Consider the following 25,721-nt stretch of genomic DNA (forward strand, 5'->3'; position numbering starts at 1 on the left):
CTGTCACGGTTTGATTTCCGGTAAGAAGCGTAATGGTGAGACGGAGAAGACCACGTCATTAATGTCTGTGCTTCTGTTACATGCACATTGTAGCAACAGTGTGTATCGTAACTTAGAGAATCTTGTCACTCTAGTTCAGATTGCCTGAGGAACCGACGTCTGACATTTGATGTTACGCACTCGGATAAAGGTACCGTGTTCCCCCCCAATTGCAGCTTGCGGATGACTTAGCCGTGGGGATAGTAACGGCCCGTTTCACTGTGCTCAGACCATTTAATTGTCTGCACATGTGTTTGTGGAGAACAGCAGCGTGTGTACCGTTTGCCATTTATAACTGTATGAGGCGTTCCGAGTGGCCACCGGGACGTGCACAAGTAGAGTAGAATTCTGACCAACAGGAAATCGTGCATAGCACACAGGACTTCCGTCGTAACAAGTGTTGTATCAAGAAATGACTCGAATTAGATTATGAGACACGGACAGCTGTTACGTCTTTGAACAAAGCTCGGTCTGTGTATTTTCCATTCAACGTACAAACCAGCATCTTTCGGTATGTGGAAGTATGACTGAAATGATGTACAGATGTGACATCTTAGTTACACCTTTGTGTCGGTCCGGTGGTAGTGTAACCTCGTACATGAAAATGTTCGAATACTTTCTATTTGCCTGATAGCTCAACATCTGCAATAGTGTTCAAGCCGTCATATGGATGACCCCGACTAAATGGCAAAGGACATGGCAAATTTTTCTCAAGATGTGATGTGATAATCGGAGTACCATTTATGTGCTGATTATAAATCTATGACGCAATTATCGCCTATGAAGTTGTCAGTAAACTCCAATGACATCAAAATGGAGGGAGACAGAAGGACACTAACCGAATAACGCCCTCTATACTGTCGCAGTAAGTAAAAAACTAAATTTACGTCCATATCGACAGATAAGCTATAATCATGGAGATACATTAAAGCGCGACCCATGTTTTTGTCATAGAGCCAGCAGCCAGCATTATGCTAGCAGTAATGATGTAACTTCCTGAAACCATCTGAAGATGAACCTGAAAAGGTTCGAGAACCGGTTTATGGAATAAAACATAATTATTCAGAAAAGCGGCTGGTTGCAGTTCCGTATAACTTATTTACATTCAATATACAGTCACGGTTCTAAAATATCCGTAATGGATAAGCATAATAAGTAATATAAATATTTTTAATGCGAACTGACTTTATATCGTCGACCCTGTGCTGTTTTCCAGACACTTCCTTCACAACTGACCATAGCTAATTTCATCCTGTGAATTAGCTATTCTATTTGCATATCAGATACTCTTTGCCTTCCTAACAACATTTTTAAGCACCTCACAGCACTGTTTGTAATGGGCTACTGCAGCTTGATTCTGAGTTCTGACATTTTGACATAATTCCCACTTTGTTCTACATGATACCCTTACGCCACTAGTTAGCCAACTGGGCTGCCTATTACTGTTAGTACCGAGTTTAGAACGTTATAATGGAAAGCAACTCTCAAAGAGCATCAGAAATGTGTTAAGGAAAGCATTAAATTTACCATCTGTGTTATTGACAATATAAACGTCCTGCCACTCTTGTATCTTGACATTGTTTAAAAAATCTCTATTGCTGTTGGATTAAGTATCCTACATGGTTTATAATTAAATGTGACATTTGTTTGAGTACAAAAGTCTTTTACTGTTAAATTTTGTGCATTGTGGTCTGAAAGAAGATTCACACTTTTACTAACAGAATACACATCTAGTAGTGAAGAATGAATAAAAATACTGTCTGTGTCTGTGCTACTGTTCCTCTGCACCTTAGTTTGAAAAAACACACTCTGCATCAGACCATATGAATTTAGGAGATCTACCAACATCCTTTTTCTTGTACCATCATACACAAAATTTATAATGAAGTCACCACATATTACTGATTCCTGGTACTTCCTACAAACTGAAACAATAGTCGTCTCTAGCTTGAGCAGAAATTCACTGAATTCAGATTTAGGGGACCTATAAACAACAACAACTAGAAGTTCAGTTTCACTAAATTCAACTGACCCTGCACAACATTCAAATATGTGCTCAGCCAGTGCCGTGACACGTCTATGGACTCAAATTGAATACTGTTTTTTATGTACATAGTCACTCCCCCACCCAGCATGGAACACCTTGAAAACCAGCCAGTTAATCTGCATCCAGACAAATAAAACCTCTGAATTGTCAAATTATTTAAGTGGTGCTCCGACATACCAGTAATTTCAGAGATAACTTTCGTAAGCAGTTTACTAACTTTATCTCAAATACCTCTTATATTTTGTAGAAATATGCTGATTCCTTATCTATATGGAAACATGACATTCTCTGAAGGTGACCCCTTGGCCAGAGGGACTTCCTTTAAGGGGGTATGCCTATCAGCTGACTTCAATATAAAAAAGGTGCACCTCTTACACCAGCTACTACAGGAATCTTTCCATGAGTGATCCTACCACCACTCACTACACTGTCACCTATAAGCTTTGCCAGCCTCCCCTTCCCAGACATATGGTGACCCATGGCCTCCGCCATCAGCGCCGTCTCCAGTGCCATGTTAACTTAACGCACCTAACAGCCGCATTAAGATGAGGCCGATAATGACGCTGAAACAGTTGCACGAAATGCACATTTTTGCCACCAGTCTGAGTAGCCATTTTTACCAGGTCACCACCTACATCATATTCCACATCGCTATCAAGACTGTTCCGTGCTCACCCACTATCATTTCGTGATCCTCCTTTGTTCAATTCATACATGACTCCCCTACGCTGTCAGTCACCTGAGCCAACCCTGCACTACGTTTCACGATGCTGGTGACTGGGTACTCACTCCCCAAAACGTCCTGCAACTGCTGACCCACACCTCTACCGTGCGAACTATCCAGCAGCGGAACCCCTTCTTTCTTTTTGACTTTGCAGTCAACCTAGGCCCTCTAACTGCTGAAGACTTCTGCATGTTCCCTACATCTACAACTACAAGAGTCTCCTCCCCACTCAACTCTGACGGTTGGTCAAATCTATTACATATATAAAAGGAAAAACTGTATGAATACCTCCTCCTCCTAGCTGCCTTCTTGCCAACTGCCACTTCCCATTCCTTCCCATTGCCCACCACCGTTCACCGTCCTCATCCTATCTAGTTCCTCGTTTGCATATTGTCACTGCACATGAAGGGCACACATCTTATGCTCCTGCTACTCTATCAACTTATATCTACTACAGAATCTGCATTTCTAGGAAAGCATCTCGCTGGAATGACCACTGGCTTCCCCCACTGCATTCCCCCCAAATGAAAATACTTTGAACAAACCCCACATTGCAATACACTACTCACAAAACGACAATACAGCCCACACTTCTCACTCACGGTTAAATATTACAGTTTCTGAAAAAAACTATATGTCTACGTTAGCCAAGTTTAGTTACATCAGTAGAACTATTTATTGAACTTACTATAGCCCACACTTCTCACTCACGGTAAAATATTACAATTATTGAGAAAAACTATATGTCTACTTTAGCCAAGTTCAGTTACGCCAGTAGAACTATTTATTGAACTTACTATAGCGGTCTCGAAATTCTCTGTATACTAAGAAAGCCACTACTTGTTTTAGTATTACTTCGACACAGCTAATACCAATATTAGCAAAACTTCACAAAATTATTTGGTAAAATGAAAATTTCAAGCGGCCACTGGAACACTCAATGAAGTTAAAAAACTGAATGAAAATTTTACTGAAATATTTCACTTCCAACAATAACAAACGTCAGCTGAAAACTAAAGCACGAGATTTACTAAACGACTTTAACGCACAGAAAACTCTAAAAACAAAACCAGCAAAAATTCCCAAAAGTTCATTAATTTCTTTTTCCACCACAAACAGTACGAAACACCGCTGAAAGCTATTAAATTTAATAACTGTATAACAGTGCACAAATAATTATATCAGTACTTTGCTTTATAACCGCTACAGCTGCAGCTCCACGCCGCAAAATGTAAACACATCACAAAACGCATGGATATTCGAACATTGTTATATGCTTATGGTTTCACCACAGTTCATCCAAGTGAGTTACGCCCTGACGACGGTCGGATGCTGTATCGGAAATTCCAAGTCGCTTTCTAGACAATTGCTTTAATATATCAAACTGTCCAAACCAAAGTGGACAGAAAAATTGGTCTGTCTCGTTTCTTTTGCTGCACATGTGTACTACGTAAAATGTCAGGTCTCGCAAATATATTATTGTTTAATATATTACGTGAGAGTTTCGAACACCAGATACAACCACAACATGAAACCTTTGTGCTGCTGATTAAAAGATGTGATTCCACTTTCTGCAAAATGTTGCCATTATTTTAATCGTTGAGCAGACATTCACTAATTACTTAACGGCAAGTATTTCTGCAGATGACATATAAGGGTATCACACCATCACCACACCACACATTCTCTCGAACACATAACCTTTCCCCCTACTTACCCCCCCCCCCCCCCCTTCCCAACCATCCGTCGTCCTTCATTCCTTGTTAACTGTGATACTTGACACTATCTGAATGTACTTCTCCGTTTCACGGAAACCCCTTTGGTCAATAGATTTAGCAAAGAAACATACCACTGCTAGAGAACTGTAAGATACAACCATTGGAGTGTTCCATGTGCCCCGAAACATTCACAAGGGCTGAAGGCTGCTCTCGGATACGTTCACTTTTCTCCAGACATTATTTCACTCGAGCGCTTGTTTAAGTGAAGAATTTTGGGCTCGCATAAATAGAGAACAACAATTCAACGTGAAGATAAGGGATCTCGCAGCAGATATTACTGGAAATCTTGCAACTCATTCAGTAATCGGAAAACGGTAAAGCAACGGACTTGATGATATTGAAGATAAAATGCATTGCTTGCAAAAGTTTTCCCACCTGGTTTGTACCTAGATGGCACACTTACCTCTCCAGCGTGTAACTGATGTCCTCTTCGATATTTACTTTAGTAGCTCAGTGTCACGGCCACAAGCGTCAGTGTGGGCTCTGTGTATAACAGTGTGATACCTCACAACATGATGCACAGATGGCGACAATATAGACGCGCAGGTGTCTTGCACCGTGCGCAGAATAACCAAGCGCCTCTTACTTCTGCAGTCAAAGGACCACAGTCTTTAACAGTGGTGCTTACTGATAGGTGTCAGCTGCAGTTTCGGTTGAAATAAGTAATTGTTGTGTAGTACACTTCTCAATTACAAGTTTATGAGAGCCCGTCTGTCGCTTATTGCCATTATTTTTCACTTCAGTTGGAATGGTAGAAGCTTTGCTTGTTCTTCTTACCCATATCCGCATTTATCTTTGCTGCTAACTTAATCGTCAGAACAAAAGCAGAACATGAAGTCAGAGTAGGTGGTACAGGATATTGATAGTGAAGGTCTGAGTCTAAAGCCAATTCAGATTATTCAGTTTCATTTGCTGCACTTAATTCAGCTCTGAATATTTAGTAGACACTACAGCTACCAGAAACCTATGATTGCCCGGTGCTGAAGACCCTAGAATGGTTTACTGAATTAAATGAAAATGGTGGACCACGTTTCACGACTCTCGCAATCTGCTACGTTTCTTCTGAGGTATAAAATCGAGAAGAAAAGAAATCTTGTAGCCTGCTGCGGCGAGTGGCGTTACTTCTTCTTAGGCTGTGGGAGACAACACTTCGTTCTCACAGATGATGGATGAGACACAATCAGATTTTTAACACCACTGTCATACCATGTCTAAGGTTGTGCAAAGTGTGGTAAGTACGTGTAGCATTGAAAAACGATCTTTCACCAGGACCGTAAATTCCATTGATCAGAGTTAGATTTCAGTGTTCTAAATTCATTCACGCACTCAGAAAGTTCCACTCAGAATGCGCTTAGGCAAGAGAACTAATGGGTGCATGTTCTTTTCTAGGTCTGATTCTTAACGCATGCCGCCAGTTGTCTGTCAGATTTTGTGCACGAATGCTGTCACATGTTGACTGTCACAAATGAATATCACACTTACCCCGTAGCATAAATTCTGGATTACTATTTAGTATGTGAGGAAAATGCATTCAATGTGGAGTAAATGAAATTCTGATGTTTCAGATGTCATTCATAACAATGTTCTTGAAAGTGGTTCTAGGCACTACTGTCTGGAACCGCCTGACCGCTACGGTCGCAGGTTCGAATCCTGCCTTGGGCATGGATGTGTGTGCTGTCTTTAGGTTAGTTAGGTTTAAATAGTTCTAAGTTCTAGGGGACTGATGACCTCAGAAGTTAAGTCCCATTGCGCTCAGAGCCATTTTATTGTTCTTGAAGAAATGGAAACTGACCGGGAGAAACTAGTATTTGAGACACACTAAATATGTTCAGTGTTTTCTGCTTCGATATTTTTTGTTGTCTACAGCATTCTCTAACATATATATTGTTTCTTTTTCTTCACAGTGTAATGCTCGTATTTTAGATGAGATCATTGTGTAACTGGTCTTAATTCATACACTGCGAAAATCCACAAAACATTGCTCGGTAATGACGTTTGGAAAGCCGGCCGGGGTGGCTTAGCGATTCTAGGCGCTACAGTCTGGAACCGGGAGACCGCTATGGTCGCAGGTTCGAATCCTGCCTCGGGCATGAATGTGTGTGCTGTCCTTAGATTAGTTAGGTTTAAGTAGTTCCAAGTTATAGGGGACTGATGACCTCAGAAGTTAAGTCCCATAGTGCTCAGAGCTATTTTGACGTTTGGAAAACCAGAGAAATTAAAGGATGAAAAAACGATTTCATAATACCCCAATATTCAAAACGAAACCTCCGTTACCAGGGTACTCGCATCTTCATATGATTATTATTTAAACACAGAGTTCTCGGCCCAAAACTTGTTAACTTAAATTTTAATTCGATATACGCTTTTCAAGTAAAAGTAAATAAAATGGCCATGGTGAAGTGGAGCTGCCGTCATTACAATTTACAGCCTAGTACGTCGCTCACTGAGCCACACACATACATACTCAAAAGCGGACATTGTTATATCTAATAATGCGCAGACACTTTCGAAGACGCTTTTCTCCCTTCCTGTGACAACAAATCTATCGACGAGGTATGTTACACAGGGTGTCAAAATAAACAGTGTTGAGAGTTAATAGACGATGAAAATTGCAAAAATGTAAGGTAAAAAAATTACTATAAACATTTGTCCTGAGTTTCATATGGTGCATTCCTTGTTGTGACACAACATTATATTTCCGTAACTAGTTTCTGTGTCTGTCACTGGATTACAGCTCTGAAAGGAAGCTTACAACTCAAGACAGGAGGTGCAGATATGGGAATGCCAATGGGGGCATGTAACCTGTACGTTTCAAAATAAGGACGACGCCAAATACAAACTGCGAAGGTGTTTAATACACTGTTTTGTAATAAGAACACAGGATCATGGCAGACCTCAAAAAACTTCCCCATCTGATATGGAACAATGGTTTCTAGAACATGTGTAGGACCACACTAGAACAAATGCAGTGGAAGTTGTTCTCAAGTACGTTGTTAGGAGAGCCCTACATGAACAGTAGCTCTGTCCCTTACACATGGGGCGAGTCCTCCAAACGAGTGTTGATGATCTGTAGTTCACAGGGCAAGTGTTGTTTGCTGATCAGGAGAGGTTCTGGAGCGACACCATCCTAATTTACCGTAATATGCATACATGGGCCGAAGGTCACCCTGACGCATTTCTAGAAAGACAGCATTATTTCAGCTGGTGTCAAATGGGAAAAGCGATGTTCTACAAAACACTGCAGAATTCACCATTCAGTGAAAGACTAAAAACGAAGTACATCCATGATGGGGCAGATGCCTATTTGCAACTTTGAGGGAGGTGACACGTAGCACAAGTCCTTTAGGAATGATGCACTGGTCTGTTATAGGCAATATCTTTGCAGGCCCATTCTCCTGAACTTAAGCCTGTGGACATTTCGCTTTACGGACAAGTAAAGACCTTGGTGTATGCAGTCTTCGTAATGATGTGTGTACAGTATGGTAATTCGTGTTTATTGTCTGTGATATAATCCCACAACAACTAGATGTGTTCCAACCAACGCGTTATTCCATCATACATATGGTGGAAGGCAGCGTATCAATGGCTGCCAGTAACTTTGGGATCTTGTTGTGAAGACTAGAGAATGAACATGGTGATTATTGACAGTAGTGGTTGTAAACCATAAATCCAAAGATTTGAGAAATTACGAACATTGTTTATAGGAACACTTTTTCTTCCCTTGTTGGGTAATACATGCTCTGTAGTTATAGAAATATTTTTAACAGAGAATGTTTCGATTGAAGCCGTTTGCTAGGACTATTTGTTTATCGACAGGAGTTTTATTTATAGGAAGGATTGCAGAAACATCCAACTAGAAATGTGAAACTCGTGTGGTAACAAATTTACTCAGAGTTGCATTCAAATACATGAAGTTTCAAGTCACCCACTTCCTCCTGATTGGACTTTCAGAGAACAGCAAGGAGGCGAAATCTTTGGACCAAGGTAGATAAAATTTTCGTGTACTCTCTCCGCCACAAACAATTAAACTTAAAATTTCAAGCATTAGTGAAGGACTCCACTGCCCAACTAACATATGTAACAGATGGCTTTCAAGTGGGTCGAAGTTTTATATGCCATTTATTCATTGCTATGCTATTCAGTTCTCTACTCGCGTGGTCTACATAAACTGCATTGCATTACATTACATTCACTGACCCATAGACTAACAGTAAGGGAGAAAATGTAAATGCAGGGAGGTTGCAGCTCACCATACACAGAAAACACGAGAGGGGGGGAGGAAAGGACTCTCTCAACAGCGGCCTGTCTTCTGTTCAGGGCTTTCTTCTTTCTCTGTCCTTATTTTCATAACAGTGACAGCATTAACATTATGTGTTGTCTTATTTCATTCACATAACGTAATCAAACGTTGTGGACTGACAAGCTACACTACATGCCAGTACTGTATAACATATTTCAATCCAGGATGAAAGAAGACGGAGCACAGAACGTAATCAGATATTAATGTATAAATGTGGATGTACATGACATTATTTCAACGAATATGTCAGAAAGCATTTCATGAAATACTGTGTTAGATTTCCTGGGTTTGGTATGACTAGACAGCTCCTAATTAACCAGCCATATCAAGCCTATTAAGAATATTCAAATGACCAAGGCTTCTTACTTTATTTTTTTGTTTAACTATATATGCAGGCAAAGAAAATAAGTGAGTGAAATAGGATGTGATACTTCTATTTGGTATTAAATAACAATACACATCACTACCACTACCTGCAAAAGTAAGGCTTAAATTGAGTGGGACAAATAAAAATCACATACAGGTTAGGTGGATGCAGAAACTGATAGTAGCTTTCATTAATTACATAAATCAATTATCAGTGTGCAATATTATCCAAAATGATGCTCGTAACTTGAAACCAAAGATTGCTAAAAGAATCAGGATAAAGAATGGTGTAACACTTGAGCTCCAGAACTAAGCGTATTATGGAAACAAATGTTTTAAAACGGCTGAAATTTACCTGACACACAATTTCACAAAGGTAAATTGTACTAACACAGGCCACTTTATGCTATGTATCTGTGTGCTAGCACCTTTGCCTTTGCTGTTTCCTACTAGCAGTAGGCAGCCAGTGATGTACACCAGGGATTTTTGTTGAAGAATCTTGATGTGTATTGAATGGTGGAGACAGTAAAAGGAATTATTTCAGTCCGATCTAGAAAACTGAAAGGAGAGCATTGAGGAACATTTAGCTGGTAGATAAACCTCCCTCAGATGAAGAAAATGTAATTACTGCTATTTCTAAGAGCTGTATAACTTACTTTTACATGTTTACGTTGACGATGGCACAGAATATACCACATAAGTTAACACAAGTGTGTAAACAAAAAACATTCACATTTTAATTACTGCTAAATCGCCAGACACACAGAATTAATTTTTGTACCAATGGTAGTACAAACATTGGCAACAATTAGCGCAGCTACATTGAGGAATGTAGGTACATCAACTTCTGAATAACAACGAAACATAAATATTAAAACTCTACAGAAATTAGAGTTTCGTAAACTGAGACCCAAACATAATTTCTTTTTGCTGTGTATGTTCATGCATTTCTTCAATATACAAAAAGTATAAAAACTACAAGCACATAATATAACACTAATTCCCATTACAGCTAAATATTTTGAGACAATGCATGCAATGCAGAAGAAGTTTTACTTGCCATAATCTGGCCAAATAAAAAATATATTTTCAGACAGAATCTCTATATTCTCCATACAGCTGTTTCTTGCAGATGTCTCTGCTGAGCTGTTATTGCACTCAATTTCTTCTGATGACATAGTTAACGTTTCTTTCTCTTAGCCTTTCTAGCTACTTGAAAAAAATTAGTGGTGTGGCATTGGACTTCAGTTTCATCTTGCCATAGACCCTTATTTTCTCCACCTGGTCATCAGCGAAATGATTCTGCAATAGAGAAACGAAAGAACACATTTGTAACTTCATATCGTAACAACATGTATAGGCACAACTACAGTGAAGACAGAAAGGAAGAGGAGGACAAAGACTGTAACGACAGTAATGATAAACTGATGAGCCCCACGTCAAGTCACCTGGAATCACTAATTGCATGTCACTCAGTGCGGTGTTGGCAGCTCAGAAGAGTCCGCCCTCATTTGATTCATAGCACTATTTTTAATCCAACTTTACAAGAATATGGTATGCTATAAGATATTGCACAGAGTCGGCTTACGTGCCAAATGTCATGTATCTCAGTAACACAGATAATGCAATTCGTCTTATAAGCTGCTGGAAAACATAAATAACTTGCTTAGGATAGAGAAGAATACCTCGTTCCTTTCATAAGGCTGCTCAGTGACTTCTATCTCCTCTGTTCACTGAAACTGTCCAATGCTTTCCTCTTTCCTCATTCCGCAGATATACGACCATACTAACTCCACCCTCTCCCAAATGGAAAATGCGGCAGGAGGACAAAATGGCGCAGTTTCTGCGTGTTTGCAGAATGAACTACAAATTTTCAAATACGTATAGCACAACAGATAATCTCGCTTGCTTCAGAACAGTACCGAATTCATCACAATATTCATTACAAAATTCATTTCTGTTTGTACTTGTGTTGAAGCTCGCCGATCTAACATCTGTTTAAAAATTTGTCTGCAGTATACAGAGAATAACAACATTTGTAACTCTGATCGTGTCCGTTAGTCTCCAACACAATAGTCCAACTTCGGAAAGCGAAATAACTCAAGAGAGAGACCGGTGGCAGAAAATGGCGTCGCAGCTGATCAGACAATGACGCACTATTTCACCTATGACCACTCTCTCTCTGCATACAGACCCCTCTAGGCTAGGTCTGTTGACATTCAGATGTCTCACATAAATACGCTATACGCACTATTCGTTCAGTAGATCACATGGGCTTGTGGGGTTTTGGTATTCACAGCATTACAGCGATATGCTCCACGTTCAGCTGTAACCTGACGCCCTAACAGCGATCCTCTCAACAGTAACTGTCATTTACATATTCAGAATTATCTCGATGGCCATTTTTCTTCAACAGCTTCAGTATTAAGGAATTCAGACGAAGCACTTGTGCTGGTAACAGTTTCACAAACAACGCACACTGGGATGAATGTTTCCGGCTTAGCTGTAAACTTTAGCACGTGAAGTGAGTGCGCCGGAATACAGGAGCTAGATGATACAGTTATAAGTGCGAAGCCACATCTTTAACACATTAGTTGCAGCCCGCAAACGTAACTGCCTTAGCGGATCGCAACTCTACGATCATTACTGCATGGAGAGTGCAAATAGGAAGTTTATTTTGTTATGAGAACTTAATTTCTCTATAGCTGCCAATGAACAAAGGTCGAATTTGTTGCGATCGTCAACGGCGTTATGTGCAATGCTGTAGATATCAATTTATTATTTCAGCCATTAGAGGTTGTATAGCATTTACTGCTCAATGTGTTGTTTGTAGGAATAAATTGATTGGAATGTCTACGAAAAACATAAAGATTGGCACATTTAAACACCTTGAGGGCCGTAAGCCATGCATACACAGTTTATTACAGTCTCACGTCAAGAAACATGAATCTGCGATCTGAGGGCTGCCTTTGTGCAGGACTTATATGGTTACTGACATCAGATGATGGTCGTCTCCAAGACGTATCATAGTACAAGTAGGCACCTCGCAAGGATGGCATTGAGAGGTGCATGTAGCAAGCTGTAATACGGTGGAGGGAAGACACAGGACGTTAGACGCACTGAACAATAACTCTTGTTTCCTTTTGGTTACACGGTTCAGCTACTTTTAAACCGTGTGTCCTATTAGTGTTACATCACTGTATGCTCACCAGTACCTTTACACAATAATTTCTCTAAGAAGAAAAGAGTAACTTAGATATAATTCAGGTATAATTTTCACGGAAATGAGGAGGCTGCCTACCTCTGATGCAGAGTGGTACGATCATAAGCCCTTAATTTATCGATACCTTCCTGCCTTCTGTACAGTTGTTGTCGCTGTTACACAGAACGTTCTTTCATATAGTCTTTCTTTGACAAGAATATCCACAAACGACGTGGGGATTGAGACAGGCTGTAAAAAGAGATAGAAAACCTGAATAACTATAATTCTGTTCATATAATTATAGTTTTTGGACACTTTTTTAACTACTGACACTAGTAATAAGAAGCGGATTATTAGGAGAGATCAATACATCAGCTGCCTGCAGAGATACATGAACGTTTCACGCAGTGAAGTTTGTGGCCAATATGTCTTTCAACTACGTGCACACATTGTCAGAGCCTACCTGCTACCCCAGGCTTAATCCACCCCCAACCTGTGTCCTCAGTGGATGCTTTGCGGGCCTGTTCCAGCCTGGTCGAGGCCGCCACGCAAATGACCAGCAGCGTAAACTCAATCCTTACGTCGACAGAAGAAAAAGAGCGACCTGTTTGTTGACATAAGTCGGTACGATATTCCCTCTTAGATGCATATATGGCAGTAGCTCTACTTGTTTAAAAATTTCTATTATTGTTCCTTCTTTTATGATGTGTATCTACATATATATGACTACTCTGCACTTGACACTTCATTGCCCGACAGAGGGTTCATTGGAACACTGTCCCACTATTTCTGTGTCGTTCTGATGACGAACGGTGTGGGCAAGTGAAGAACACAAAAGTCTATCCGTGTCAGTTCTGATTTCTCTTATACTATTAAGATGATCAGTTGTCACTATGTGGGTGGGCGTCAACTAAACATTTACGTAACTGGAGGACAAATCTGGAGATTGATTGTTGGTTATAGGTCTCACCACAACGAGGAACGACTTTGTTTCAATGATTGCGACTCCAGCTCGTGTAGATTTGCCTTCCCCCAAAACGTCATCCGTGTGATCGTTCCGATTTCATTTCGTAGCTTTTATCCATAGATACTTTGTGCAATTCGCAACATTTAAATTTGTGAGATTCATCATGTAATTGGAATTTAACAGATTCCTTTTAATATTCTTGTGGACGGTTCCACACTTTTCATTTTTTAGGGTCATTTGTAACTTTTCAAACTGTATCGATATTTTTTCTAAACTACTTTGCAATTGGTTTTGGCATTCTTATAACTTTCCTAAACGGAAAACAAGCTAAGATGACAGCTCAGATTGTTTCCTAAATACTGATTGTGCTGGGCCGCTGGTGTGGAAGAAACTTACAACATGAAATACAAATCAGTGTCAATTGGCACAGTGTGATATTGTTCAATTCTTTTTTTATTTAATCAGTTTGTGGAAAGACATGGTTCCTACCCTCCACTCCACCACTTTCGAATTGCAGTTGAAAAGGCTGAAGAGGAAGGTACTGACTTATTTTTGGTGGGAAAAACAGACCACTCTTATGACATCAGAACTGCGATATCAAAATTTGCGGCGCATATTACATTCGCACTACCCTATCAACTTAATTGTTTGGTAATTCACAACAGTCAAATAAATCATTTCAAAAACATACCATCAGTTTACAATTATTTATCTGCGTAATAAATGGTATTTTCAGTGTTTAAGAAACGCATGTACGTTATGAAAATCATGTAATTAAAATTACGCTTAAAATAGTGCACAGCGCTAAACATATCCACTGATGTTTGAAAACACAAGTAATACCCTCCATAGACTGCCAGAAGTAAGTAGTTTCTGCTTTCCAGCAGCAAATAAGAGAAGTTGATACGTGTGTGTTATTGTGAGAGGTGCCATTTGTCTTGTTAACTGTTGGCCGCAATTTTTATAGCACATCTATCATAATGATTCTACCCACATTTCCATGTAACAATCAAACAATTCACACAAGACAAACTTCCAGTTCTGTCGATGCTCAAAGAGCGTACGTTGTAGTTGCTATTTTGACCCTCAGAGAGGTTTACGATGGCTACCAATGGACTTGCCCACAGATGCGGGCAAGAGACGATTAACTTAACAGCCTCTCATTGTACCTGCCAGTCACAAGAGCTATGCCGCATTTTCTCATCGGTCAATGACCGCATACATGTCTAACTTCTAACACACATGTGAAGCCAGCAGATGTGCATGTTCACGGAGTTCCAACTGCAATTCCACCCTGACATAGACTCCACTGATTAAAAAGTCCACTGCACCTAAGCCGAGACTGGGAGGTTGTTGCCCATACACCTTAAACTTGTCACTATAAATGAGTAGTCTTAGTTTTGAATGAGTTATTTTAGAAGGCAGAAGACATCGAAGCATAGATCCGTTTTCACATCGTTAAATTATCGTCAGTTGCTGTGAAACTGCTGTACAACAGCATAGCATAGCTTATACATCATCTACGTATTCTATCATCGGGTGAAAAAATTCTTCTTATCAGCCTAATACCTGCTATGTTCGGTTTTACAGGACTTGAATATTCAACTCATTTCTCGTTCCTGACAGGAAGCTAAGAGCATATTCCACCTCTGTCACAGGATGCCTTCTAACTGTCTAAGTCTCTTGAGCGATCACAATCTAGAATATCCCGTAAGTATGTGAAATAGGAACACAGATTAGTTGTAAATATCTAGTTAATACTGCATACTACTTTATAAATTTGGTAATATAGTAGATCTCATTACGACGACCCTCTCTACCTGTGTAGGTGGGAGGTCGAAGAACCTGACTATAGCTCCAAATTAAGACACATACTGTATCTATGGCATTCCTATCTTCACTTCCGCCAGCCCAGTGTCACGCCATTGATTTCAAATTCATTGAATAAATGATTGCACAGTACTGTGTAACCACACACAGTATCCAGATGCAGTACTTATGTATACTCTCTGTCTAAAGTGCTGTACCACCCTCATGAAACTGTGTCCGAGTACAGTGCTGTTCTCTACGCTCCACTTAATGCACTGTACCATATGTATGTAATGTAAACGTGAAGCTGATGATGGACAGTTCAACTCTCCTTCACTACCGTAGACACACTGTGTGTGTGTTTGTGTGGGCGGCATGGTTCACATGTACGGTATGCATACATGTCTGTGATTTTTGATATTTGCTTGTTCTGTTCCGAATTTCCAAGCAGCGTTCAGTTTATTGGTAGAAGGAGGAATCCAATTGACAAACACTTTCAGATGTGTCTGGTGACTTTAGCCTCTGACTATGTGGTAAATTTTTCTACTTCATCACTGCCAGTCTGAGAAACCATGTCTCCTACGTACAGATGACAATGTGTTGTCAGTAGGTATATTAGGTATAAGAAGCAAGAAAGCGTCTAAAGACTCATGATCGAACAATATAAGTTAGAAATAGCTGACATTAAAAATTGCTGTTGAGATGGAGTAGCTGTGTGGAACACCGCTGTAGTTGATAGTTCTTACAACTCTTTTTCCTGTACCTTACGTTTATTTTCTTAGAGTTTCAAGGAACTAGCCACCACCTCATCGGAAATGTACCTCCCTCGCAGTGACTGTGTCGCAGACTCTTCCTGCTCCTGTAGTAGCGTGATATGGAGTTCACTCCACTACAAAGAATATTATTTTTGTGGTCTGATTTGTAACTATGAAAATGGATTGTTCGAGTTTGATGCTGCTAAATACTAGCGATACAGAAGTACATTTCAAAAATCGATATGGAATATATATGGTGCAACAGACTTCAGTTGTAGCCCTTTGTAGACTAGTGGTCGATACATTGTTCACATTCAAAAAGTGTGAAACAGCGTACTTGTTATATAGAAAGCTGCCCCTTAACAACACGTTAAGTGCTTCTAAATGGATGGCTGAGCCTTAAGGTACTACTTTCCATTATACGAGATTGTTAGAACGTCCACAGTACATGAGAGATTTGTCTTTGTTGTGCATATATATATATATATATATATATATATATATATATATATATATATATATATATATATATACTTTTTATACAACCTAAATACAAACCGCAGGTAGTAACACAAATACAACTAAGGGAATGGTAGCGAAATTGGAGGGATGTTTGTTACGTTTTAGTAAAAGTGTTCATGTATGCCATATGTACGAGGGAGTACGCAATTTTTACGTTATACTTACATAACACGCGAGTAATTTACGTTATATACAAACTGGATTTAGTGTCTGGCTAACGAATTTTTAGCAAATGAACATAGGCATAATGTATAATGACGTAGCCTCAGATTTCCTTTTTACAAGTGAACACAATGACGAATAAATATTGAATTCAGGAATTGGAAGAAATGTCAGCACAAAATTTTAAATCTTTGATAGATGAAATAGACGATGATCAAGCTGCTGACTGTGAGTATGTTGGTTATTCAGCTGCCGGAGGTATGTTCCCAAATACTCAACCTAGTACTACCAGTGGAGATGATTTATTCCATTACTCTTGTAGTGATATCGCTCCTCCATTATCTCTACAATTATGTGTATCCCTGTAAGTGAAAATGGAAATGAGCGGTTGGCGACAATGGCCGGCAGGTCCCTTACGGGGCAGGTCCGGCCGCCTTGGTGCAGGTCTTATTACAGTCGACACCCTATTGGGTGACCTGCTCGCCGGATGGGGATGAAATGATGATGAAGACAACACAACAACCAGTCCCTGAGCGGAGAAAATCCACGACCCAGCCGGGAATCGAAACCGGCCCCTTAGGACGGCAGTCCGTCATGCTGGCCATTCAGCTATCCGGGCGGACATCGCTGTAAGTTATAAGGAGAAAGACGAAAATTAAGAACAGGATGAACGAGCTGATGCTAAAATAGGCCTAACGTGCAGAACAGTTTTTCAAAAACCTTTACTGATACTTCCCTACACAATTCAGTAATTTTTTCGAAGGTTTCAAAAAAATGTTCATGTGAATTTGCAACTCCTAAGGCTGTCATGTACTTACACATAAACTCCAGTCTGATTTCTATGTAACACGCTTACGATGAAAATACAGGCCATCCAGAGAAGCAATGGCGTCAGATGTCTGTAACGCAACTACCAGACGTTTTTCAGGGATATTTAACTAAAATAATGATGCATGTGCTGATCTCTCAGAACATTAACAAATGTTCTATTATAACTACACTCCTGGAAATGGAAAAAAGAACACATTGACACCGGTGTGTCAGACCCACCATACTTGCTCCGGACACTGCGAGAGGGCTGTACAAGCAATGATCACACGCACGGCACAGCGGACACACCAGGAACCGCGGTGTTGGCCGTCGAATGGCGCTAGCTGCGCAGCATTTGTGCACCGCCGCCGTCAGTGTCAGCCAGTTTGCCGTAGCATACGGAGCTCCATCGCAGTCTTTAAACCTGGTAGCATGCCGCGACAGCGTGGACGTGAACCGTATGTGCAGTTGACGGACTTTGAGCGAGGGCGTATAGTGGGCATGCGGGAGGCCGGGTGGACGTACCGCCGAACTGCTGAACACGTGGGGCGTGAGGTCTCCACAGTACATCGATGTTGTCGCCAGTGGTCGGCGGAAGGTGCACGTGCCCGTCGACCTGGGACCGGACCGCAGCGACGCACGGATGCACGCCAAGACCGTAGGATCCTACGCAGTGCCGTAGGGGACCGCACCGCCACTTCCAAGCAAATTAGGGACACTGTTGCTCCTGGGGTATCGGCGAGGACCATTCGCAACCGTCTCCATGAAGCTGGGCTACAGTCCCGCACACCGTTAGGCCGTCTTCCAGCCACGCCCCAACATCGTGCAGCCCGCCTCCAGTGGTGTCGCGACAGGCGTGAATGGAGGGACGAATGGAGACGTGTCGTCCTCAGCGATGATAGTCGCTTCTGCCTTGGTGCCAATGATGGTCGTATGCGTGTTTGGCGCCGTGCAGGTGAGCGCCACAATCAGGACTGCATACGACCGAGGCACACAGGGCCAACACCCGGCATCATGGTGTGGGGAGCGATCTCCTACACTGGCCGTACACCACTGGTGATCGTCGAGGGGACACTGAATAGTGCACGGTACATCCGAATTGTCATCGAACCCATCGTTCTACCATTCCTAGACCGGCAAGGGAACTTGCTGTTCCAACAGGACAATGCACGTCCGCATGTATCCCGTGCCACCCAACGTGCTCTAGAAGGTGTAAGTCAACTACCCTGGCCAGCAAGATCTCCGGATCTGTCCCCCATTGAGCATGTTTGGGACTAGATGAAGCGTCGTCTCACGCGGTCTGCACGTCCAGCACGAACGCTGGTCCAACTGAGGCGCCAGGTGGAAATGGCATGGCAAGCCGTTCCACAGGACTACATCCAGCATCTCTACGATCGTCTCCATGGGAGAATAGCAGCCTGAATTGCTGCGAAAGGTGGATATACACTGTACTAGTGCCGACATTGTGCATGCTCTGTTGCCTGTGTCTATGTGCCTGTGGTTCTGTCAGTGTGATCATGTGATGTATCTGACCCCAGGAATGTGTCAATAAAGTTTCCCCTTCCTGGGACAATGAATTCACGGTGTTCTTATTTCAATTTCCAGGAGTTTACAATCTTCCATGCCAGATACAGGCATGTAGATCCATGTAGCATGGATAGCTGCATCAAACCAGTCTCAAGACTGAAGACCACAACAACAACAACAGCAGATTCAATTCTAGTTTGGAAATGTTATTTGCTTAGAAACAAAAAGTACTCCTTTCGTCAGCACTGCAACGGTATTAGATGCGTGTAATTTAATCTCAGAAGTTGTGTCAGGGCTATTTACACACAGTGATGCTATGTGCTTAGCTCCATTCCAGCATTGGCACATGATTCATTAAAATTAGAGACTTCAGTCCCATATACAGGCATATACACTCTATTCTAATTTCAAAACGTAATTTGTCTAAGAAAAAAATACGCACTAATCCTACAGTGCATTGGAATCAGAAGCGTGTATCATAGGTCTGAAATGACCGTCAGGGCTATTTATGAACAGTGATGAGGTGTATGGTACTCACTTCTGTATTTCACAAATGACCCTTTAAACTTCATAGACAAAGTTCTATGTCAAAATTTGAAAAATAATGCCATTATTACTTTCCTTATTACCAATATACACATCTAATATTTTTTGAAATATTTTGTGTTCACTTTCCTTAGGACTGAGAGGAATAATAGTTGGTTCAATTACAGACCACAGCCCATTTTACGTGGGGTTTTGATTACTGTGGATAGTATTCATTTAAAAAGCAACTTTTGTATGTCAGGAATACATGTAAAAAATAACATGACATTTTGAATGCAAAGATGATACAATAAATTAATTAATTTGCTGAATTACAGAAACAGAGCACATTACAAGAAAACGGACCTAAACAAAATGGAATATAACAAATTGCATTGGTAAACATTTTATTTAGAATGAAATGGGTGAAGAAATGGAGGATTTTTTGTACTAAAATAATCACACACACTGCTCGTAACTCGTATGAAAAAAGTGCCTTTACATTCGTCACTTTCCATATTTAAACGTTTCTGACATTTTTCTATAAACTTTGCATTAGCAATAAAAACTTTGCGGATGTCTGTGTTCCATATTCTTCTTTCTAGTAAAACTTCCAGATATTCCATTGGCCAAGAATTTTAGGCATAGCATTGGATTTCTGTTATAAGACAGTGTACTTATCAACGTCTGATTGCAAAGAACAAACGAATTGACGGTTTTAGTGTCAAGGATTCCATGAAAACTGTAGACAGACACTTGTTGACCAAATTTATCGACAACTCACATGTAACTATTATAGTCAGCAATAGCCTTGAGTCACGTAAGACATTCTTTTTCAGCTTTCCTTGAGTCACTTAAGACATTCTTTTTAACCCTTCTCGTTTTTTATTGGACACTTGACCCACCTCACTAGGTTCATGCATATACTTGCATTTCTCCATTTTCCTGTGGAAATATCACGTTCCATAGTAGAGTCATGCTCTTGTAATTTCAACTGCTGGTCAACCTTCGGCAACATTTTTGGAAAATACACTCCTGGAAATTGAAATAAGAACACCGTGAATTCATTGTCCCAGGAAGGGGAAACTTTATTGACACATTCCTGGGGTCAGATACATCACATGATCACACTGACAGAACCACAGGCACATAGACACAGGCAACAGAGCATGCACAATGTCGGCACTAGTACAGTGTATATCCACCTTTCGCAGCAATGCAGGCTGCTATTCTCCCATGGAGACGATCGTAGAGATGCTGGATGTAGTCCTGTGGAACGGCTTGTCATGCCATTTCCACCTGGCGCCTCAGTTGGACCAGCGTTCGTGCTGGACGTGCAGACCGCGTGAGACGACGCTTCATCCAGTCCCAAACATGCTCAATGGGGGACACATCCGGAGATCTTGCTGGCCAGGGTAGTTGACTTACACCTTCTAGAGCACGTTGGGTGGCACGGGATACATGCGGACGTGCATTGTCCTGTTGGAACAGCAAGTTCCCTTGCCGGTCTAGGAATGGTAGAACGATGGGTTCGATGACGGTTTGGATGTACCGTGCACTATTCAGTGTCCCCTCGACGATCACCAGTGGTGTACGGCCAGTGTAGGAGATCGCTCCCCACACCATGATGCCGGGTGTTGGCCCTGTGTGCCTCGGTCGTATGCAGTCCTGATTGTGGCGCTCACCTGCACGGCTCCAAACACGCATACGACCATCGTTGGCACCAAGGCAGAAGCGACTCTCATCGCTGAAGACGACACGTCTCCATTCGTCCCTCCATTCACGCCTGTCGCGACACCACTGGAGGCGGGCTGCACGATGTTGGGGCGTGAGCGGAAGACGGCCTAATGGTGTGCGGGACCGTAGCCCAGCTTCATGGAGACCGTTGCGAATGGTCCTCGCCGATACCCCAGGAGCAACAGTGTCCCTAATTTGCTGGGAAGTGGCGGTGCGGTCCCCTACGGCACTGCGTAGGATCCTACGGTCTTGGCGTGCATCCGTGCGTCGCTGCGGTCCGGTCCCAGGTCGACGGACACGTGCACCTTCCGCCGACCACTGGCGACAACATCGATGTACTGTGGAGACCTCACGCCCCACGTGTTGAGCAATTCGGCGGTACGTCCACCCGGCCTCCTGCATGCCCACTATACGCCCTCGCTCAAAGTCCGTCAACTGCACATACGGTTCATGTCCACGCTGTCGCGGCATGCTACCAGTGTTAAAGACTGCGATGGAGCTCCGTATGCCACGGCAAACTGGCTGACACTGACGGCGGCGGTGCACAAATGCTGCGCAGCTAGCGCCATTCGACGGCCAACACCGCGGTTCCTGGTGTGTCCGCTGTGCCGTGCGTGTGATCATTGCTTGTACAGCCCTCTCGCAGTGTCCGCAGCAAGTATGGTGGGTCTGACACACCGGTGTCAATGTGTTCTTTTTTCCATTTCCAGGAGTGTATTTTCTATTTTGCAGCATTTTTCCACGATCAACCTCTTCTCTTCTTAATAATTTTGAAAGATTGGAATGGGTTTCCTCTCCTAAGGACCCTTCCTACTTGAACAGAGATGTACCTCCACAAATTAACATACACAGCTTTAGGGTAGTCCTACCTCTTTAAGCCAATATGTTTCATAAATACAGGGAGATTGGCTTAGTCCTTTATCTAAGAATTGTTTTACACGGGAAAGGAGGCGCAAAGCATATACATTTTGTCATACACGTATTCTCCATTTTTCGGCCAATTTTGGGAATCATTTAGATGCAAAATGTTTCATATCTTCAAACACCTTCCTACATACCTAACTGAAAGTACAGTGTGTACAGATTAATTGGACTCAGATGACCAATAACGTTTTTTGCCAGGAAATCGATGTCCCATTCCCCCCAATATCTGAAGGAATACAAACCACAATTCTAATCTCGCTCCACTGTAACACATACCACTTCCTCCAGACCTTGTGTGTTTACAGCACTTAGTTTCTTTAGAATTACTTCCTGTGATGACTCCCATACATTTTATTTTAGCGTATCGATACCGATCATAATATGTCTTGGTGCACTAACACTGCTACTGTCGAAGACATGAATCCTGGCACAGAACATAACCTACTTAGCCGTCGACTGCCCCTCGATGTATATGTCACTTTGACGCAAAGTTTTCCCCACTCTATCTGAACCAGACCCACCTTCTTACCTCGCTGTACAATCACAGATTCCTCTATAGCTTTGACGTCAATGTCAGCTTCTATACCGACATTAACACACGTACACACATTTATGGATAAGTGATGTGTACTTTTGAATAGCAACATCAATAGGACAGGACGACACAACAAAGTCGTAATCTACCAGTCGTGTGAGGCGACAGTTTTTCATGTTAAGCTAATGATCTATGAAGCATAAGCATCATGTGGATGCCGCTAGTATCGTACAAGTGGGCTTGCTGCAATCGAATACATGAGGGGAAAAAGTCTCTGAGAGAGAAGATATATTCCTTCCAGAAATTTAGGTGTGGATGACGGTATATATGGAAGTGTAAAGGCAAATTTCTTATTTACCAACGTGAGAGTTTGGGACAGATGGGAAATCGACAATACTGGTGCGATGAACCCTTCACACGCAGTGTACAGCCGCTAGCAGTCTATTTCTTTTACATGGGTATGTTCGTAGTAGATTGAGATGTCTGCGAAAAAAGCTGGATCATCTGCCTAGTAGTTGACCTGAACATTAATAGGACTAGAAATTCCGTACACTGTCGTTGGAAGGGTTAACTGCATAGCAGCAAGCACATGGAGAGGGATGAAGTAGAATGCATATATCAGGTTTGGATTCATTTGCTGGACTCTTGGGGAAATCAATGCAAGTACTAAGAGCTGGCAAGTTCGTGAGATAAAGCGGATAAATATGTGAAGCTCAAATTCATTTACATGGAATTATAAGCGGATTATGAAACATACACTAAAATGTGACGGTGTTGGCAGAGAGTGACTGCAATTTCCGTCGGTTTGTCATCTACAGACTGTTTTCCTACAATTCGGATCGAGGCGTAAGAGGTACTAAGATGGCTGCTGTCGCTGGAAGAAACACTGACATTAATTTGATCTTTTGCGTACTTGTTTGTTAATTGTCCCTTGATGTACAACAGTACGATAAGCGTGTAAGTACTTGATTTGCTACTAAGTAAATAACTATCACTATGCATATTTGTACTACAGTGGAGGAGTTAGACTCCTTTTTGAGGAAAAAGTATAACAGTAGTGATTGTTCAGACGCGCCACCGTCAACATATATACTTTTTCAAATTATATAAGTTGGAATAATTATTATGTTGTACGAGCCTTAGAAAGTTATATGCCACCGACGCATTATGCGATTGCCACAAATAATATGCCTTTGCAAGATATCGTCGAAACCTATCAGGTCACCATAGCAGAATTGCTCTCCTGACCCTCAATTTTTCAAATACAGGTGAAAGCGCGTTTTCGCGGCTAAAAACTTTATTTTTTAACTAAATTAAAGTTACGTTAATGTAAGGAGTGGCAGTACCCCAGTTTAGAGATAAGTAATGAAGACCATTACATTGAAAAATATTTCTTTATATTCATTTAATATGGAAAAGCTGAAAAAATGCGTTTTCGTCTCCCTAAAACATTAATTGCAAGTGAACTGTTAAAGGTAGAAAGAAATCATCTTACTAAATGAAAAGCTGAGAATATGTGAGTAAAAATTCAACTTACTTTGTGTATAAAATATTGAAACTGTGATTTTTGTATTTAAAGTAAATTGTCTTTTATGACTCCTTTACAAGGACATAATAGGAGACCACCATTCTGGATAGAGGATAGTGTGATCTTAGATCTGGTTGATACAAGACTTGTGTCGCATTTCGGCTCGGGAGTCTCAGTGAGTGAGTCGTGGAATTCTTCGAGGTCTTCAGTATTGGACTTGTGATTTTTCGCCTCGTTTCTTGGCCTCGATTTGGAGTATAGTTCATGTCGAACAGCACTCGCGGCCTTGGAAATTTTCGGCGACACGCAACGTCAGTATGCCTATCTTGTAGAAATTTACCGAGTGTACTTCAATTCTTAGTACAGCTTAGAGGCCGTCCAGACATGGAACATTTCCCGCGTCGTGGACTTGACTGTGTCTGTAGATAAGCTCAGACAGTGAGTCGAATTTGTGAAAATTTAGCCGAGTTTAGTTAGGTGAAAACTGAACATTTTCCAGGTGAGAAGAAGTTAAACTAGTTGTGTGTTTAATCCCCCTCGTGCACCTTGAATTTATTTCGTGGAGTAGGACATAACCACTCAACTAGAGCTGTGATTTATTGATAAGTGAGACGATGGGGTTTTGTGTGTCAGCTGTATCATTTGTTTCGTAATATCGTCCTTCCTATTGCTATCTATTCGGACCATTACCTGTGCATTCTCAATCGCTGCCGTGATAATTAAACATTTGGTATCTAAATTTGAATTTTTGTGTTTGATACAATAGCGTGATGTGTAAAACCTAAATATAAACTTGAATATTCACGGAAATATTTCGTGTGTTTTAGCCAGCAAACGTAACTCATTTTATGTAAATTCAATTCTAATTTATTAATTACAAACGGTTGGTTTATGCGGTTAGCTTTGTGCTGGCCCACAAAGACCACAGGGAAGCCAGATTCACTGAAGTTCCGCCATACACTGGGTATGCCCTCTGCCTAGTGTGATGGGTGAGTCAGTTGCTTCACATTTTTCTTTAATAGTTTTGTGTACCAGACACAAGAGGATGGCTCAGATCTGAAATGCATACTTCCCAAACTGCACGAAGAGTGACACAATATGCAAACTCCAATTCTTTCCGTTGCGTTATCATAATCCGTATTATATATATAATTCCGCAACATTACACACCACCCAGTCGCATCTTGCAGTTATTCAGTATCCTGTTATGCTAAGAATATTTTAACAGGCGTCTGTAGAAGCGACTGTTTAACTTACATTTGTGTGTTGAGTTTTCTATGGGTTTCCGAGTTGTTAGATGCTATGTTGGGAACACAGTAATACTGAATTACTTACTCCCAAAAAGTCTGCTTGGACAGGGTGTTTGACTGCTTTCTGGAAATCGACTTGAGTGGTTAATTACGCCATTTCATGCTCGTAACATGCTTTTTTCATCCTTGAATTTCAGTATTCGTGTGTAAAGAC

Source organism: Schistocerca americana, chromosome 8 (assembly GCF_021461395.2).
Source record: "Schistocerca americana isolate TAMUIC-IGC-003095 chromosome 8, iqSchAmer2.1, whole genome shotgun sequence".
NCBI classification, from domain to species: Eukaryota; Metazoa; Arthropoda; class Insecta; order Orthoptera; family Acrididae; genus Schistocerca; species Schistocerca americana.